The following is a 16,529-nucleotide window of genomic DNA, read 5'->3' on the forward strand; positions in this document are numbered from 1 at the left end:
GACATTAGAAAAGCTCTTAGCGAATGAACTACACGATCTTGTGCTATGCTTAGGATTGGGTCTTGTCCATCACATCATTTTCCTAATGATGTGATCCCGTTGTCAATGACATCCAATGTCCATGGTCAGGAAACCATGACCATCTGTTGATCAACAAGCTAGTCAACTAGAGGCTCACTAGGGACATGTTGTGGTCTATGTATTCACACATGTATTGCGGTTTCCGGTCAATACAATTATAGCATGAATAATAGACAATTATCATGAACAAGGAAATACAATAATAACCATTTTGTTATTGCCTCTAGGGCATATTTCCAATAGTCTCCCACTTGCACTAGAGTCAATAATCTAGTTCACATCACTATGTGATTGTAACGAGTCCAACACCCATTGGGTTTGATCATATCTTGCTTGTGAGAGAGGTTATTAGTCAACGGGTCTGAATCTTTCAGATCCGTTTGTGCTTTACAAATCTCTATGTCATCTCCTAGATGCAGCTACCACGCTCTATTTGGAGCTATTCCAAATGACTGTTCTACTATACGAATCCGGTATACTACTCAGAGTCATCCGGATGAGTGTCAAAGTTTCCATCGGCGTAACCCTTTACGACGAACTCTTTTACCACCTCCATTATTGAGAAAATTCCTTAGTCCACTAGTTACTAAGGATAACCTTGACAGCCATGCTGTGATCCAATCCTTGATCACACTTGTACCCCTTGACTGACTCATGGCAAGGCACACTTTAGGTGCGGTACACAGCATAGCATACTGTAGAGCCTACGTCTAAAGCATAGGGGATGACCTTCGTCCTTTCTCTCTTTTCTGCCGTGGTCAGGTCTTGAGTCTTACTCAATACTCATACCTTATAACACAGCCAAGAACTTCTTCTTTGCCGATCTATTTTGAACTCCTTCAAAATCTTGTCATGGTATGTATTCATTTGAAAGTATTATTAAGCGTTTTTGATCTATCCTTATAGATCTTGACGCTCAATTTTCAAGCAGCTTAATCCAGGTTTTCCATTGAAAAACACTTTTCAAATAACCCTACATGCTTTCTAGTAATTCTACATCATTTCTGATCAACAATATGTCAACAACATATACTCATCAGAAATTCTATAGTGCTTCCACTCACTTCTTTGCAAATACAAGTTTCTCATAAACATTGTATAAACCCAAAATCTTTGATCATCTCATCAAAGCGTATATTCCAACTCTGAGATGCTTACTCTAGTCCTTAGAAGGATTGCTGGAGCTTTGCATACTTGTTAGCATCTTTCAGGATTGGCAAAACCTTCTGGTTGTATCACATACAACCTTTCCTCAAGAATATCGTCGAGGAAACAATGTTTTGACATCCTATCTGCAAGATCTCATAAATCATGCAGTAATTGCTAATATAATTCCAACAGACTCTTAGCATCTCTACGAGTGAGAAAGTCTCATCGTAGTCAACTCCTTGAACTTGTCGGAAAATATCTTAAAGACAAGTCGAGCTTTCTTAATGGTGATAGATACCATCATTGTCCGTCTTCCTTTTAAAATCCATCTGTACCCAACAGCCTTACGACCATCAAGTAGTTCTTCCAAAGTCTACACTTTGTTTTCATACATGGATCCTCTCTCGGATTTTATGGCCTCGAGCCATTTGTCAGAATCAGGGCCCACCATCGCTTCTCCATAGCTCGTAGGTTCATTGTTGTCTAGAACATGACCTCCAAGACAGGATTACCGTACCACTCTGAAGCAGTACATGTCCTTGTCGTCCTACGAGGTTTGGTAGTGACTTGATCCGAAGTTTCATGATCACTATCATCAACTTCCACTTCAATTGGTGTAGGTGCCACAGGAACAACTTCCTGTGCCCTGCTACACACTGGTTGAAGTGATGGTTCAATAACCTTATCAAGTCTCCACCATCCTCCCACTCAATTCTTTCGAGAGAAACTTTTCCTCGAGAAAGGACCCTTTTAAGAAACAATCACTTTTGCTTTCAGATCTGAAATAGGAGGTATACCCAACTGTTTTGGGTGACCTATGAAGATGCATTTATCCGTTTTGGGTTCGAGCTTACTAGGATGAAACTTTTTCACATAAGCATCACAGCCTCAAACTTTTAAGAAACGACAGCTTAGGTTTCTCTAAACCATAGTTCACACGGTGTCATCTCAATGGAATTATGTGGTGCCCTATTAAAGTGAATGCGGTTGTCTCTAATGCCTAATCCATAAATGATAGTGGTAATTCGATAAGAGACATCATGGTATGCTCCATATCCAATAGGGTGCATCTATGATGTTCGGACACACCATCACACAAGCAGACTAAGGCATAGCCTAGTAGTAGGAACGGGCTGATGCCTTCCCACCCACCCAGGTTCAAGGCACGGTACTTGCAATTTGGGTTTTTGCACCAATTATACTGTAGGGGATTCCCTTACAGTCTTCCTCTCAAAACAACCATCACACTATGGTGTTCTAGGCGGTATTAGTTGTGAAACAGTTTCCACAATGTCTTAATTGTGTACCAAACACGTAACTCAGATATTCATCTCTATGATCATATCATAGACATTTTATCCTCTTGTCACGACGATCTTCAACTTCACTCTGAAATTACTTGAACCTTTCAATAATTCAAACTTGTGTTTCATCAAGTAAATATACTCAACATCTACTCAAATCATCTGTGAAGTAAGAACATAACGATATCCACTGCGTGCCTCAGCACTCATTGGACTGCACACATCAAAATGTATTACTTCCAACAAGTTACTTTCTTGTTCCATCTCACTAAAAACGAGGCTTTCAGTCATCTTGCCCATGTGGTATGATTTGCATGTCTCAAGTGATTCAAAATCAAGTGAGTTCAAACGATCCATCTGTATGGAGTTTCTTCATGCGTACATACCAATAGACATGGTTCACATGTCTCAAACTTTTCAAAAACGAGTGAGTCCAAAGATCCATCAATATGGAGCTTCTTCATGCGTTTTATACCAATATGACTCAAATGGCAGTGCCACAAGTAGGTGGCACTATATCATTATTATCTTATATCTTTTGTCCTGAACATGTGTATCACTACGATCGAGATTCAATAAACCATTCATTTTAGGTGCAAGGCCATTGAAGGTATTATTCAAATAAACAGAGTAACCATTATTCTCCTTAAATGAATAACCGTATTGCGATAGACATAATCCAATCATGTCTATGCTCAATGCAAACACCAAATAACAATTATTTAGGTTTAACACCAATCTCGGTGGTAGAGGGAGTATGCGATGCTTGATCACATCAAGCTTGGAAACACTTCCAACACATATCATCATCTCACCTTTAGCTAGTCTCTGTTTATTCCGCAGCTTTTATTTCGAGTTACTAACACTTAGCAACCGAACCAGTATCTAATACCCTCGTGCTACTAGGAGTACTAGTAAAGTACACATTAATATAATGTATATCCAATATACTTCTATCGACCTTGCCAGCCTTCTCATCTACCAAGTATCTAGGGTAGTTCTGCTTCAGTGACTGTTCCCCTCATTACAAAAGCACTTAGTATCGGGTTTGGGTTCAACCTTGGGTTTCTTCACTAGAGCAGCAACTGATTTGCTATTTCATGAAGTATCCCTTCTTGCCCTTGCCCTTCTTTAAACTAGTGGTTTCACTAACCATCAACAACTGATGCTCCTTCTTGATTTCTACTTTCGCGGTGTCAAACATAGCGAATATTTCAAGGATCATCATATCTATCCCTGATATGTTATAGTTCATCATGAAGCTCTAGCGGCTTGGTGGAAATGACTTTGGAGAAACATCACTATCTCATCTGGAAGATTAACTCCCACTCGATTCAAGTGATTGTTGTACTCAGACAATCTGAGCACATGCTCAACAATTGAGCTTTTCTCCCTTAGTTTGCAGGCTAAGAAACTCGTCGGAGGTCTCATACCTCTTGACGTGGGCACGATCCTGAAATCCCAATTTCAACCCTTGGAACATCTCATATGTTCCGCGACGTTTCAAAAACGTCTTCATCGCCACAATTCTAAACCGTTTAACATTACTGAACTATCATGTAGTCATCAAAATGTGTATGTCAGATGTTCGCAACATCCACAGACGACGTTCGAGGTTCAACACACCGAGCGGTGCATTAAGGACATAAGCCTTCTGCGCAGCAATGAGGACAAGCCTTGCTACTATCAATTTTCAACTATATTTTCTCTAGGAACATATCTAAACAATAGAACTAAAACGCGAGCTTACGACATAATTTGCAAAGACCTTTTGACTATGTTCATGATAATTAAGTTCATCTAATCACATTATTTGATGAACTCCCACTCAGATAGACATCCCTCTAGTCATGTTAAGTGATACATGATCCGAGTCAACTAGGCCGTGTCCGATCATCACGTGAGACGGACTAGTCATCATCGGTGAACATCTTCATGTTGATCATATCTACTATACGACTCATGTTCGACCTTTCGGTCTCTTGTGTTCCGAGGCCATGTCTGTACATGCTAGGCTCGTCAAGTCAACCTAAGTGTTTCACGTGTGTAAATCTGGCTTACACCCGTTGTATGTGAACGTTAGAATCTATCACACCCGATCATCACGTGGTGCTTCGAAGCAACGATCTTTCGCAACGGTGCACAGTTAGGGGGAACACTTTCTTGAAATTATTATGAGGGATCATCTTATTTACTACCGTCGTTCTAAGCAAATAAGATGCATAAACATGATAAACATCACATGCAATCAAATAGTGACATGATATGGCCAATATCATTTTGCTCCTTTTGATCTCCATCTTTGGGGCTCCATGATCATCATCGTCACCGGCATGACACCATGATCTCCATCATCGTGTATCCATGAAGTTGTCTCGCCAACTATTACTTATACTACTATGTCTAACGGTTTAGCAATGAAGTAAAGTAATTACATGGCGTTATTCAGTGACACGCGGGTCATACAATAAATAAAGACAACTCCTATGGCTCCTGCCCGTTGTCATACTCATCGACATGCAAGTCGTGATTCCTATTACAAGAATATGATCAATCTCATACATCACATATATTTCATTCATCACATCCTTCTTGGCCATATCACATCACACGGCTTATGCTGCAAAAACAAGTTAGACGTCCTCTAATTGTTGTTGCAAGTTTTTACGTGGCTGCTATAGGTTTCTAGCAAGAACGTTTCTTACCTACGCCAAAACCACAACGTGATATGCCAATTGCTATTTACCCTTCATAAGGACCCTTTTCATCGGATCCGATCCGACTAAAGTGGGAGAGACAGAAACCCGCTAGCCATCTTATGCAACTAGTGCATGTCTGTCGGTGGAACCTGTCTCACATAAGTGTACGTGTATGGTCGGTCTGGGCTGCTTCATCCTACAATACCGTCGAAACAAGATAGGACTAGTAACGGTAAGCATATTGAACAAAATCAACACCCACAACAACTTGTGTTCTACTCGTGCATAGAATCTACGCAATAGACCTAGCTCATGATGCCACTGTTGGGGAACGTAGCAATAATTCAAAATTTTCTACGCATCACCAAGATCAATCGATGGAGATTCTAGCAACAAGAGAGGGAGAGGATGAGCATCTTCATACCTTTGAAGATCGCTAAGCGGAAGCATTGCAAGAACGCGGATGAAGGAGTCGTACTCGTAGCGATTCAGATCGCGGTTGATTCCGATCTGAGCACCGAACAACGGCGCCTCCGCGTTCAACACACGTACAGCCCGGGGACGTCTCCTCCTTCTTGATCCAGCAAGGGGAGAGGAGAAATTGAGGGAGAACTCCGACAGCACGACAGCGTGGTGGTGATGGAGCTCGTGGTTCTCCGGCAGGGCTTCGCCAAGCACTACGGAGGAAGAGGAAGATGTTGGAGGAGGGAGAGGGCTGCGCCAGGGGAAGGGTGTGGCTGCCCTCTCTCTCCCTCACTATATATAGGGGGAAGGGAGGAGGGGAAGGCGCCCTAGGGTTTCCTAGGGGAGGGGCGGCGGCCACAGGGGAAACCCTAGATGGGTTTGGGCGCCCCCACCCCCTAGGAAACTTGCCACCCAAGCCGGGAGGGGCGGCTGCCCTAAGGGTGGCGCCCCCACCTCTCCTGGTTACGTGAGATGGGGTGGGAGGGGAGCTCAGCCCCTTAGTGGGCTGATGTGTCCCCTCCCCTTGGCCCATAAGGCCCCCCAACGCTTGTCGGGGCCTCCGAAACCCCTTTCGGACACGCTGGTCATCACCTGGTACCCCCAGAACAATTCCGGACTCCAATACCCTTCGTCCAATATACCAATCTTCACCTCCGAACCATTCCGGAGCTCCTCATAACGTCCGGGATCTTATCCAGGACTCCGAACAACCTTCGGTAACCACATACTATTTCCCATAACAACTCTAGCGTCACCGACCCTTAAGTGTGTAGACCCTATGGGTTCGGAAACCATGCAGACATGACCAAGGCGTTCTCTGGCGAATAACCAATAGCGGGATCTGGATACCCATGTTGGCTCCCACATGTTCCACGATGATCTCATCAGATGAACCACGATGCCGGGGATTCAAGCAATCCCGTATGCAATTCCCTTTGTCAATCGGTATGTTACTTGCCCGAGATTTGATCGTCGGTATCCCAATACCTCATTCAATCTTGTTACCGGCAAGTCACTTTACTCGTTCTGTAATGCATGATCCCGTGACTAACTACTTAGTCACATTGAGCTCATTATGATGATGCATTACCGAGTGGGCCCAGAGATACCTCTCCGTCATACGGAGTGACAAATCCCAGTCTCGATTCGTGCCAACCCAACAGACACTTTCGGAGATACCTGTAGTGCACCTTTATAGCCACCCAGTTACGGTGTGACGTTTGGTACACCCAAAGCACTCCTACGGTATCCTGGAGTTGAACAATCTCATGGTCTAAGTAAATGATACTTGACATTAGAAAAGCTCTTAGCAAACGAACTACACGATCTTGTGCTGTGCTTAGGATTGGGTCTTGTCCATCACATCATTCTCCTAATGATGTGATCCCGTTATCAATGACATCCAATGTCCACAGTCAGGAAACCATGACCATCTGTTGATCAACAAGCTAGTCAACTAGAGGCTCACTAGGGACATGTTGTGGTCTATGTATTCACACATGTATTGCGGTTTCCGGTCAATACAATTATAGCATGAACAATAGACAATTATCATGAACAAGGAAATACAATAATAACCATTTTGTTATTGCCTCTAGGGCATATTTCCAACACAAACATCAACGATCGAAGAGGCAAGGCCTCCTGCCTGGGACCTCCTAACTACCCATGGTCGTCGGCAGGCTCCACGTAGTAGTAGGCACCCTCGGGGTAGTAGTAGTAGTCGTCATGGGTGGCATCTAGCTCCTAGGATCCACCATCTGGTTGCAACAACTAGAAAGAAGAAAGAAGGGGGAAAGGGGGAGCAAATCAACCGTGAGTACTCATCCAAAGTACTCAAAAGCATCAGATCTATACTAATTATGCATTTGTATCAAATGCCAGAATAAAGGGGGGAGGCGTAGCCTATCAAAGACTAGCATCTTCAAGCAGCTCCGAGCATCTTGCAACATGTAGGAGAGTAAAGAATAACAGTTTATAATTAACAAGCATGTTGTAGCATTAACGCCCAGATATCCTTCCTCGACTCCCTGCGAGAAAGTAATCCCGGAGCCACATATCCATCACATATCTCAAGTATCCATTTCTAGTTATATAAGATCAGGATACAAGTCTGAACGTCCGTTACCGTGGACACGACTATTAATAGATAATCTTCCCTGCAGGGGTGCACCACGTCTTCCAACATGCTTGATTACTCTGGCCGGACACACTTTTCTAGGTCAATGCCCAGCCTCGGAAGATCAACACGTCGCAACCCTACCTAGCTCAACAGAGAGTTCCCCGCCGGTCTACATCCTAAGCACTCCGGGGTCTGGGCCCATCGCCCGTTGCACTCTGGGTCATTGTGCTCAAGGGGATACTAGCACCACCTCTGCCTGGATGGCGCGATCCGGCCCGGTCAAAATGTTGAACTGGACGTTTGACAAAGCTTCGGCTGATACTGCGACGTCGAGGCCCATAACTATTCTCGCGTGGTGTTTAGTGCGTAAAGGCCAAAGGCCAACTCAGAACAAGTACCCAAACCTGTTAGTGCATTATTAAAAGAAGTGACGGCTGTCAGGACAAGTCCAGAGCTATCACCCCCTCCTGGGAGATTCCGCTAAGCAGCCCGCCACTACTATAACTCCTCGGGTGCTCTCCGGGCCCGCCCGACTTTCACCAAGGTCTCAAGTAAGTCAAATTAACCGTGTGTTCAAACATCAAGGGGAAAACCCGAGGAATAACCCTCGGTGGATTCCACTCGATGTAATCGTCAAGGTGAACGTAAGAGGAACCACCCTCGAGGTTCACACTTGAGGGGTTGCACGACAGAGTCGTATCAGAAGTTGTTAAGGAGGAATCACCCTCGATGACCACTACCGAATAGCTACACTACAGAGGTCTCATCAGGAGTGATGTGTGAGGTATCACCCTCGACACTTGATGGTAACTCTACAGAGTCGAGCAACAAAAGGGGTGTGATCTGATGTGAGATGTTGGGCTTTGATCGTCGATCACGTTGATCAAGTCGTCGATGATGAAGCAGGGGCAACAAGGACAAGGTGGGGGTCACTGATGGATCACTAGCCAACCTATACTAAGCAGTTTAGGATAAGCAGGTAAGGTACAACATCAGGTACAAAAGCAGTCTATGAATCAGAATAGGAGCAATCAAATACAGTAGCAAAATCTAATGCAAGCATTAGAGAATGGAATGGGCGATATTGGGATGATCAAAGGGGGGGCTTGCCTGGAAGCTCCGCTGAAAGGGAAGAAGGATCGTTGTCGACGTAGTCGATCACAGGGGCATCAGCAGCGGTCTCGGGGTCTACCAAAGAGAAGAGGAGGAAGAAACAGTAAATATAATGCAACATAGATGTATGACGGGGTAACACGCGGCGCTAGGGGTGTTCTAATGCAGTGCTACACGATACTGGTGAAGTGGGATAACATCCGGGAAGGTTTTCCCGGAGTTTGGCATTTTCGGACAGATGAAAGGAGGGGGACGGTTGCATGTTGGCTATGCTAGGGACATGTGGCCAATGAACGGATCGCGTATCCTCATTCGTCTCGAAATTCTGAGCAACTTTCATGTAGGAAACTTTTTCATCTGAGTTACGGTTTAATTTCTATTAATTTTCAAAGTTTTATTAATATTCTGAAATTAATTTTAATCCGAAAATAAATGCTAAAATGCTAGGCGCACCCAGCACAGTGTACACAAAAGTGTACCCAGTGGCCGACAGGTGGGCCAGGGGGTCCGAGTTGACCAGTCAACTTTTGACTGGTCAACAGGGTGTGGGCCCCCCATCATTGGATGTTTAACTAACTTCTAATTAATTAGACTAATTATATTTAAACTAATTAATTAACCTATTAATTAATTAATTAATATTATTTTTATTCATATATATTATTTTATCTTTTTCTTCTTCTTTTTTACAGGAAAAGGGGCTGGGGGGCCGCTGGCAGTGGCCCATCTGGCCACTAGAGCGGGTGCGCCTAACAAGCGCGGGGCTGGGAGCAACCAGGCACCCATCACGCGGGGAGGCGAGGCCGGCCGGTCCGGGGCCATGCCCGGCAGCGGCGAGGCCATGCCGTTGGAGCGCAGCCGCGAGGGCGAGCGGAGGTGACAGGGCGATGGCGAGCGCAGGCGTGGCGCTAGGCGGCGGCGCAGCCAAGCGGGGCACGACGTGGGAGAAGTGCTACCTCTTGAGCATGCGTTGGTTTTTCCCTTGAAGAGGAAAGGGTGATGCAGCAAAGTAGTGTAAGTATTTCCCTCAGTTTTGAGAACCAAGGTATCAATCCAGTAGGACGCTCCTCACAAGTCCCACGTGCTTACACAAACAAACAAGAACCTCGCAACCAACGCGATAAAGGTGTTGTCAATCCCTTCACGGAAACTTGCAGAAGTGAGATCTGATAGAGATAATATGATAAGATAATTATTTTTGGTATTTTTATCATATAGATTGGAAAATAAAAGATGCAAATAAAAGTAGATGGAAAACTTATATGATAAGATAAACCCGAGGGCCATAGGTTTCACTAGCGGCTTCTCACAAGATAGCATAATTATTAAGGTAGGTGAAAAAATTATTGTCGAGCAATTGATAGAAAAGTGCATAGTTATGAGAATATATCTAGGCATGATCATGTATATAGGCATCACATCCGCAACAAGTAGACCGAAACGATTCTGCATCTACTACTATTACTCCACACATCGACCGACTCTTGCCTGCATCTAGAGTATTAAGTTCATAAGAACAGAGTAACGCATTAAGCAAGATGACATGATGTAGAGGGATAAACTCATGCAATATGATATAAACCCCATCTTTTTATCCTCGATGGCAACAATACAATACATGCCTTGCTGCCCCTGCTGTCATTGGGAAAGGACACCGCAAGATTGAACCCAAAGCTAAGTACTTCTCCCATTGCAAGAAAGATCAATCTAGTAGGCCAAACCAAACTGATAATTTAAAGAGACTTGCAAAGATAACTAATCATACATAAAAGAATTTAGAGGAGATTCAAATATTTCTCATAGATAAACTTGATCATAAACCCACAATTCATCGGATTTCGACAAACACACCGCAAGAAGAGTTACATCGAATAGATCTCCAAAAAGAGGAAGGAGAACTTTGTATTGAGAATCAAAGAGAGAGAAGAAGCCATCTAGCTAATAACTATGAACCCGAAGGTCTGTGGTAAACTACTCACAACTCATCGGAGAGGCCTTGGTGGTGATGGAGAGGCCCTCCATGGTCGATTCCCCTTCCGGCGGAGCACCGACAAAGGCTCCAAGATGAGATCTCGCGGATACAGAAGGTTGCGGCGGTGGAATTAGGTTTTTGTGGTGCTCCTGGATGGTTTCGGGGTACGTAGATATATATATAGGAGGAAGAAGTAGGTCAGTGGACGCTTGAGGGGCCCACGAGGGTGGGGGGCGCGCCCACCCTTACAGGGCATGTCAGGCACCCTCGTGACCGCCTCGCTCGTTTCTTGATGTCCACTCCAAGTCTCCTGGTTTGCATTTGTTCCAAAAAGATCGCTCCCGAAGGTTTCATCCCGTTTGGACTCCATTTGATATTCCTTTTCTTCGAAACATTGAAATAGGCAAAAAAATAGCAATTCGGGCTAGGCCTCCGGTTAGTAGGTTAGTCCCAAAAATGATATAAAAGTGTAAAGTAAAGCCCATAAACATCCAAAACAGGTAATATAATAGCATGGAACAATCAAAAATTATAGATACGTTGGAGACGTATCAAGCATCCCCAAGCTTAATTCTTGCTCGTCCTCGAATAGGTAAAAGATAAAAACAGAATTTTTGATGTGGAATGCTACCTAGCATAATTCTCAATGTAATTTTCTTTATTGTGGCATGAATGTTCAGATCCAATTGAGTCAAAATAAAAGTTCATATTTACATGATAAACAATAATACTTCAAGCATACTAACAAAGTAATCATGTCTTCTCAAAATATCATGGCTAAAGAAAGCTATCCCTACAATATCATATAGTCTGGCTATGCTCTATCTTCATCACACAAAGTATTTAATCATGCACAACCCCGATGACAAGCCAAACAATTGTTTCATACTTTAGTATTTTCAAACCTTTTCAACTTTCACGCAATACATAAGTGTGAGCCATGGACATATCACTATATGTGGAATAGAATGGTGTTTGTGGACAAGACAAAAAAAGGAAGATAGTCTCACATCAACTAGGCGTATCAACGGGCTATGGAGATGCCCATTAATAGATATCAATGTGAGTGAGTAGAGATTGCCATGCAACGGATGCACTAGAGTTATAAATGTATGAAAGCTCAACAAAAGAAACTAAGTGGGTGTGCATCCAACTTGCTTGCTCACGAAGACATAGGGCGTTTTGAGGAAGCCCATCATTGGAATATACAAGCCAAGTTCTATAATGAAAAATTCCCACTAGTATATGAAAGTGACAACATAGGAGACTCTCTATTATGAAGATCATGGTGCTACTTTGAAGCACAAGTGTGGTAAAAGGATAGTAGCATTGTCCCTTCTCTCTTTTTTATTTGGCCTTTCTCTCTTCTTTTTTATATGGCCTTTCTCTTTTTTTATAAAGTCTGAAGTCTCATCCCGACTTGTGGGGGAAGCATAGTCTCCATCATTCTTTCCTCACTTGGGACAATGCTCTAATAATGAAGATCATCACACTTTTATTTACTTACAAGTCAAGATTACAACTCGATACTTAGAACAAGATATGACTCTATATGAATGCCTCCGGCGGTGTACCGGGATATGCAATGAACCAAGAGTGACATGTATGAAAATCATGAGGGTGGCCTTGCCACAAATACGATGTCAACTACATGATTATGCAAGAGCAATATGACAATGATGATGCGTGTCATGATAAACGAAAGGGTGGAAAGTTGCATGGCAATATATCTCGGAATGGCTATGGAAATGTCATAATAGGTATGTATGGTGGCTGTTTTGAGAAAGGTATATGGTGGGTGTATGGTACCGGCGAAAGTTGCACGGCACAAGAAAGGCTAGCAATGGTGGAAGGGAGAGAGTGCGTATAATCCCTGGACTCAACATTAGTCATAAAGAACTCATATACTTATTGCAAAAATCTACAAGTCATCAAAAACCAAGCACTACGCGCATGCTTCTAGGGGGATAGATTGGTAGGAAAATACCATCGCTCATCCCCGACCGCCACTCATAAGGAGGACAATCAATAAATAAATCGTGCTCCAACTTCATCACAAAGCGGTTCACCATACGTGCATGCTACGGGAATCACAAACTTCAACACAAGTATTCCTTAAATTCATAATTACCCCACTTGCATGACTCTAATATCACCATCCTCATATCTCAAAACAATTATCAAGCATCAAATTGATCATAGCATCCAATTCACTTTCTATGATAGTTTTTATTATACCTAACTTGGATGCTCATCATTCTAGGACCAATTTTATAACCATAGGGAATACCATGCTGTTCTAAAAGACTCTCAAAATAATATAAGTGAAGCATGAGAGATCAAAAATTTCTACAAAATTAAGCCACCGCCGTGCTCTAAAAGATATAAGTGAAGCACTAGAGCAAAAATTATCTAGGTCAAAAGATATAAGTGAAGCACATAGAGTATTCTAACAAATTCCAAATCATGTGGGTTTCCCCCCAAAACGTGTGTACAGGAAGGATTATTGTGGTAATCTAAAAATCAAAGACTCATATCATACAAGACGCTCCAAGCATAACACATATCATGTGGCGAATAAAAATATAGCTCCAAGTAAAGTTACTGATAGATGAAGACAAAAGAGGGGATGCCTTCCGGGGCATCCCCAAGCTTAGGCTGTTGGTCATCCTTGAATATCTTGGGGTGCCATGGGCATCCCCAATCTTAGGCCCTTTCCACTCCTTATTCCATAGTCCATCAAATCTTTACCCAAAACTTGAAAACTTCACGACACAAAACTCAACAGGAAATCTCATAAGCTCCGTTAGTGCAGGAAAGAAAACCACCACATAAGGTACTGTAATGAACTCATTCTTTATTTATATTGGTGTTAAACCTACTGTATTCCAAATTCTCTATGGTTCATACCCCCCGATACTAGCCATAGATGCATCAAAATAAGCAAACAACACACGAAAAACAGAATCTGTCAAAAACAGAACAGTCTGTAGCAATCTGTAACTTCTGAATACTTCTGGAACTCCAAAAATCCTACCAAAATAGGAAGTCCTAGGAAATTTGTCTATTGATCTACAGCAAAAAGAATCAATGCAAAAGCACGTTTCTGTGATATATTGAATTTTTCTCATGCGCGCAAAGTTTCTGTTTTTCAGCAGATTCAAATTAACTATCACCGTAGGTTATCCTATAGGTTCTACTTGGCACAAACACTAAATAAAACATAAAACCACATCTAACCAGAGGATATATTAATTATTTATTACTAAACAGGAGCAAAAAAATCAAGGAACAAAAATAAAATTGGGTTGCCTCCCAACAAGCACTATCATTTAACGCCCCTAGCTAGGCATAAAAGCGAGAATAGATCTAAGTATTGCCATTTTTGGCATTCAGTTCATAAGTGGCTCGCATAATAGATTCATAAGGTAATTTAAATTTATTTCTAGGAAAGTGTTCCATGCCTTTCCTTAACGGAAATTGGAATCTAATATTTCCTTCCTTCATATCAATAATTGCACCAGTCGTTCTAAGGAAAGGTCTACCAAGAATAATAGGACATGAAAGATTGCAATCTATATCAAGAAAGATAAAATCTACGGGCACATAATTCCTATTTTCAATAATAAGAACATCATTAATCCTTCCCATAGGTTTCTTAATGGTGGAATCCGCAAGGTGCAAGTTTAAAGAGCAATCATCAAATTCATGGAAACCTAGCACATCACATAAAGTTTTAGGAATCGTGGAAACACTAGCACCCGAATCACACAAAGCATAGCATTCATGATCTTTAATTTTAAATTTTATAGTAGGTTCCCACTCATCATAAAGTTTTCTAGGTATAGAAACTTCCAAATTAAGTTTGTCCTCATAAGATTGCATCAAAGCATCAACGATATGTTTAGTAAAAGCTTTATTTTGGCTATAAGCATGAGGAGAATTCAACACGGATTGCAACAAGGAAATACAATCTATTAAAGAACAATTATCATAATTAAATTCCTTGAAATCTAAAGTAGTGGGTTCATCACTATGTAAAGTTCTAATCTCTCCAATCCCACTTTTACCAATTTTAGCATCAAAATACTCCAAATCATCGGAACACCTTTTAACTAAAGGTTATTCACCTCCAGTCCCATCATTATTAAGATTCATATTGCAAAACAAAGATTTAATAGGAGACACATCAATAACTTTTAGATCTTCATCATTACTTTCATGGAAACTAGAAGAACACACTCTTACAAAGCAATCTATCTTAGCACGCAACCTAGCGGTTCTTTCTTTGCACTCATCAATGGAAATACTCATGGCTTTGAGAGACTCACTGATATCATGCTTACGTGGAATAGATCTAAGTTTCAAAGAATCAACATCAAGAGAAATTCTATCCATGTTCCTAGCCAATTCATCAACTTTAAGAAATTTTTCTTCAAGCAAAGCATTGAATCTTTTGAGAAATCATAAATTGCTTAACACTATTCTCAAAATCAGAGGACATCTTATTAAAATTTCCATAAGAGTTGTGTAGGAATTACCATAAATATTAGAGGAGTTACTAGGGAACGGCCTAGGATTAAAGCTTCCTCTATAGGCGTTGTTACCAAAATTATTCCCACCAACAAAATTCACATCCAAAGATTCATTATTATTCTCAATCAAAGTAGACAAAGACATATCATTAGGATCAATAGGGGCACTCTTAGTAGCAAAAAATTTCATAAGTTCATCCATCTTTCCACTCAAAACATTAATTTCTTCTATAACATGAACTTTTTTACTAGTAGATCTTTCGGTGTGCCATTGAGAATAATTAACCATAATATTATCAAGGAGTTTTGTAGCTTCTCCTAAAGTGATTTCCATAGAAGTGCCTCCCGCGAACAAATCTAAAAGATTTCTAGAAGAAAAATTCAATCCGGCATAGAAGTTTTGTATGATCATCCATAAATTCAAACCATGAGTAGGGCAATTGCAAATCATTAATTTCATTCTTTACCAATATTGGGCAACATGCTCATGATCAAGTTGTTTAAAATTCATAATATCGTTTCTAAGAGAGATGATCTTCGCGAGAGGAAAATATTAGAGATAAAAGCATCCTTGCGCTTATTCCATGAATCGATACTATTTTTAGGCAAAGACGAAAACCAAGTTTTAGCACGATCTCTAAGTGAAAACGGAAATAACTTCATTTTAACAATATCATTATCCGTATCTTTCTTCTTTTGCGTATCAAAAATCAACAAAGTTGTTTAGATGAGTAGAGGCATCTTCACTAGGAAGGCCGGAGAATTGATCTTTCATAACAGGATTCAACAAAGCAGCATTAATTTCACAAGTTTCAACATCATTGAGAGGAGCAATTGGAGTGCTAAGGAAATCATTATTATTGGTATTGGAAAAATCACACAATTTAGTATTATCTTGCGCCATCGTGACAAGCAATCCAACACACAAGCACACAAATGGCAAGCGAAAGAGAGAGGAGAACGGGAAAGAGAGGGCGAATAAAACGGAAAGGGTGAAGTGGGGGAGAGGAAAACGAGAGGAAAATGGCAAATAATGTAATGCGAGGGAGATGAGTTTGTGATGGGTACTTGGTATGTCTTGACTTGAGC

This window comes from Triticum aestivum, chromosome 5B, assembly GCF_018294505.1.
Source record: "Triticum aestivum cultivar Chinese Spring chromosome 5B, IWGSC CS RefSeq v2.1, whole genome shotgun sequence".
In the NCBI taxonomy this organism is placed as follows: Eukaryota; Viridiplantae; Streptophyta; class Magnoliopsida; order Poales; family Poaceae; genus Triticum; species Triticum aestivum.